This window comes from Oratosquilla oratoria, chromosome 17 (assembly GCF_046742065.1).
Source record: "Oratosquilla oratoria isolate Oo_2021 chromosome 17, ASM4674206v1, whole genome shotgun sequence".
In the NCBI taxonomy this organism is placed as follows: Eukaryota; Metazoa; Arthropoda; class Malacostraca; order Stomatopoda; family Squillidae; genus Oratosquilla; species Oratosquilla oratoria.
This window is the reverse complement of record NC_134793.1, coordinates 33,609,746-33,614,745: the sequence shown is the minus strand read 5'-3', so window position 1 is coordinate 33,614,745 and position 5,000 is coordinate 33,609,746.

Genomic DNA, 5,000 nt, shown 5'->3' with positions numbered 1-5,000 from the left:
ATGGAAGAATTGGGAGGAGGAGGGAAAGAAGTTAAAAGAAAGGAAAGGGAAGAAAATAAGAAGGAGGGGGAAATAAGAATGTAAGAAAAAAGAGAAAAGGAAGGATGCAGAAAGGAAGAAAGGAAAATTAGTTAAGAAGGAAAGTAGAAGGAGGGATAGAACTTAGAAGAAATAAGGAAGAGAGAAAGGAAGAAGGCAAGAAGGAAGGCAGAAGGAGGTATAGAAATTACAAGAAAAAAAGAAGAAGAAGAATAGAGCAAGAAGAATGAAAAAATAAAAATGGCAAGAAGGAAGGCAGAAGGAGGTATAGAAGTTACAAAAAAAGAAAAAAGAAGAAGAATGGAGCAAGAATAAAGAAAAAAATGGCAAGAAGGAAGGCAGAAGGAAGGGTAGAAGTTCGAGGAAAAGAAAAAAAAAGAAAAAAGAAAATAGAAAGTAAGAAGAAAGAAGAAAAAAGAGAGGATCAAGGTGAAGATACTGAGAGGCAAAGACGTAAGCAGAGGCTTGCACAGCCTTGTCGGTTCCGTTATGCAAATGCGACATTTGTAGCTGATAATATGATATATTTCCTTACACTATTTGTCTTGTATCATTATGTATTTTCTGGTAAAGAAAAATGTGATAGAAAACGTACAGAAAAAATCTTGCTGGAAATATTGTGTTTACACAGAGGGAACCATGGAGTGGTGGAAGACTTATGTAATAGATTGTATAATATATATATATATATATATATATATATATGTATATATATATATATATATATATATAATTATATATATATATATGCATATATATATGTATATATACATTTATATATATATATATATATGTATATATATGTATATATACATTATATATATATATATATATATATATGTATATATATATGTATTTATATATACATTTATATATATATATATGTATTTATATATATGTGTGTGTGTATATATATGTATATATACATTTATATATATATGTGTGTATATATATATATGTATGTATATATATATATATATATATATATATATATGTATATATATATATATGTATATATACATTTATATATATTATATATATATATGTATGTATAATATATATATATATATATGTATGTATAATATATATATATATATATATATATATATATATATATATATATATGTATAAATATACTACTGAAGTACAATGGCATCCGCATATAAAACAGATCGTCGTCGTAAGTAATGTATTTGTTTTCATTTCCAAATTCACTATGGTTTCAATTGGTGATATTGTGTTCTCCTTACCTCCCACAGAAAAGAAAATGGCGAGAAGGATTGAAAGTTTAAGGAAGAAGTTATCCAATGCTGAGTATACTGTAGTATTTGATAGAATATATATATATATATATATATATATATATATATATATATATATATACCTATACATATATATATACACACATATATATATACATATACGTATTGAGGTGTGAAGACAGAATGAGCCAATAATTCGTTGAAGTTTTATTACTGACGTTTCGTCCAACTAGGACTTCTTCAGAGTGTATACATGTAAGACACTGACAACTTATATATCCACACAGCTCTCCCCGTTCCTCCCCGATCAATGTTGTTGTCATCTCGCTTTCGTCTGGCTTCGTGGAGAATTAGGCTGCTAACTCGGGACGGTTTCGTCAAGTTAGCAAGGGTAGCAAGCGGCTTAATTCTCCACAAAGCTAGACGAAAGTAAGATGACAACATTGATCGGGGAGGAACGGGGTGAGCTTTGTGAATATATAAGTTGTCAATGTCTTATACTGTATGTATACACTCTGAAGAAGTCCTAATTGAAGGAGGAGGAGGAGAGGGAGGAGGAGGAGGAGAGGGAGGAGGAGGAGGAGAGGGAGGAGGAGGAGGAGAGGGAGGAGGAGGAGGAGGAGAAGAAGAAGAAGGAGGAGGAGGAGGAAAGCGAGGAAACGGAAAGAAAAGATTTACTGAACAAAACAACCAAGTTGGCGAGCGATTTTACATTCGAGTTTCGCCGCCGTTCCCATGGTCGACTTTTCTCTCGTTCTTACGGTCGAGTTTCACGTGATCTTATGGGTGTGTTGCATTGCGTTCTTACTGTCAGGCTGGATATCACCCCTGCTTTCCTCTCTTTAATGCGTTCTTATTTCAGGGGTTATGCGTGTTCTTATGCTTGTGTTCGAATGTGTTCTGTGGTTTAGGTGTCGTGTATTCACAAGTAAGTGTGATTACGGTATGTGTACACGTAGATGCGTGTGCCCGTGTTACGTGTATGTGCGTGCCACTGTATGTGCGTATGTGTGTGCATGTGCGTTCGTGTATTTTATGGATGTGTACGTGTGTGTGCATATATATATATGTATATATATATATATATATAATGTATATATATGTTTTTTTGTGTGTGCGTGTGTGCATGTGTGTGTGCGTGTGTGTGTACACTGAATTAGTAAATAAAGAAAGAAACAAGTAAGCAAAGAGGCAAGTAATAAAATAACTCGATAAATAACTAAATACATAATAAAAAGATAACTGATAAATTAATAATTGATTAATAAATATGAGTAGATAAGTAAATGAATAAAGATTAAATAGAATGAATGGAACAATCATTTCAGTTAAATAATCAGTTATATTACCAATATATAAAAGAGCAGAACTGAAGAGAAATTAAATCTTTATACATACTCTACTAATTGATAAGTTAATTGATCAATTATTTCATCATATAATCAATGAAAATGTAATGAAACGACATCGGTTACAACTTACAATCTTTAGCTTTTTTTTTTATTTTTTAGAAGTAAAATTACCTTTGCGTCATATATTGCGAAAGTAAATGGCAGAACGACAGGAGGTAAGCCTTTACGAATGTTAGATTGATGAAGTGTTCTTAGAAAACTGCAAGCAAAGTCTTCTTCTAGGTATTCAAATTCACAGCATTTGGCTTGAATCGGCCCGGATTCGTTCGATGTAAACGTAACCTGTGAGTCTTTAGACTCGAAAGGTTGTGAGAGTATTTTAACCAATGGAGGATGGTGGTCGTTATATCCAGTTCTGGTTCCTGTCGCTAGGTGATTTTATTAAGCTAAATGAACTTGCAAACATCATCTGGTCGCATCCGGCCCAGCCGCATAGTGTGACACAGACATAAGCCCATTGCGGACATTTAGTGTTCAAATTAAGATAGATTGATTCTTTTGCCGGTCAATCTCTGAGGCTTAATAAATTTTTTTATCAAAATAAAAAAAATAAAAAAGTAATCATATTGATAGATAAATGAGAAATAAGATAAATAGATAAGTACATACGTAAATAAATATGTCGCAAGGCAATACCTATAGGCCTTTGTACTTACTTTTGAGTTTATGAAATATCTAGTCTATACCTGTGCATGTATAATTGTGTTCATGGGGCACACAATTATGCATGCACAAGCATAAATTGAATAATTCATAAACTCAAGGGTAAGTATAAAGACAGTTATTGCCTCGCGAGAAATACATAAACAAACAAATAGATGAACAAGTAAGTTAAGAATTAATAAATGAAAAAATGGATTGAGAATGAATAATTGAATAAAGAAATTGAAGATAAACAATTTATAAATAAATTGAGAATGAATTAGTAGATAAATAGATGAATGAAGGGATAGATAAAACAATAAGAAATAGAATGATAATGAAATAAATAAATAATGTATTGTTCTTGACTTTATGGGGTTGATGTACTGATAAGGGAGTCTTTGACCTCCGCCTTTTTTTTTTTTTTTTTTTTTTTTTTTTTTTTTTTTTTTTTTTTTTTTTTTTTTTTTTTTTTTTACGTGAGGGGTATCTCCCCCAGGGCCGTAGCCATGTTTTTTTTTTTTTTTTTTCAATAGGGGCTTAGCATCCCAAAAATCCAATTAGCCCCCCAAATTAATTTTTACTCAAAAGTATTATAAATACACTACGCCGGAAAACTTACAAAAAATAACCTAAGGTTATGGTTAATTTGTGATACATGATGTATATGTATAGAATAGAATATTGTAGCTATTATTATAGGCATATCAAATATTATCAATTATTATATAAATGTTTGTGTGTGGACACAATACAGCGGCAGTCCCACCCCCCAGCATGATTTGCCCCTCCCCTCCCCCCCAAAAAAAAGATATTAATAATAATAATGATAATAGTAATAATAATAATAATAATTCCTGGTTACGTCCCTGATCTCCCCAGATTTGAATAAAATCTTCAGACATCGACCACCATGCAACTTGCACCGTCTGTCAACGAGTCTAAAGGATGGACTTGATCGAACGGAACTATATCGCATCCGTCGGTTTGAACGCTGTCGTGGGTTTTATGCTTCTCGTCGTGTGTTTTCTGGGGATCAGTATGCATTGTCTTTTTATAGACACAGTTTATGACCCGTCCGCGATGCATCTGGCCAGTGTCCCTTCGAGCCAGAGCCTCTCCCTCAAACCCCTTTCATATCGATGCAGTCAATGTATCTGTGTTATCCGCCTTTTATTGCTGTTTCCTCTGTGTCGCGTTTTTATGAACAAGTTGTCCTGGCTTGCCATGGGGAGACTTGTTCCAATCCCCCCAATCCCCCCCATCGCCCCGTGCCTCTTTTTTGTTTATTTATTTATCTATTTATCTATGTTAGCTCTGTTCCCTTCTCTGGTCCCCTTTTACCACTCTGCTGTCGTCTCTACGGGTCGACTTTCTTTTGTGCTTTTACTTTATATTTTCCTTTCACCATTGTCTTCATGTAAGATTAGTCACTCACTATTTTCATCCGTAGGAAGTCCATTTGCTTCCAATCATCCGACTTAGTCAAGTCCCATTACATTATATAAGAGAGGGGAATTAAACGGAGCTTAATTTTTTTTTCTTTCCTTTCCGAATATATACAGTTGGTTATCTGAGTTACACCAAGGGACTCCCGTTAGGAATCCTCAATTTGTTTACTAAGTCAGCTTTGCGATGACGTCAT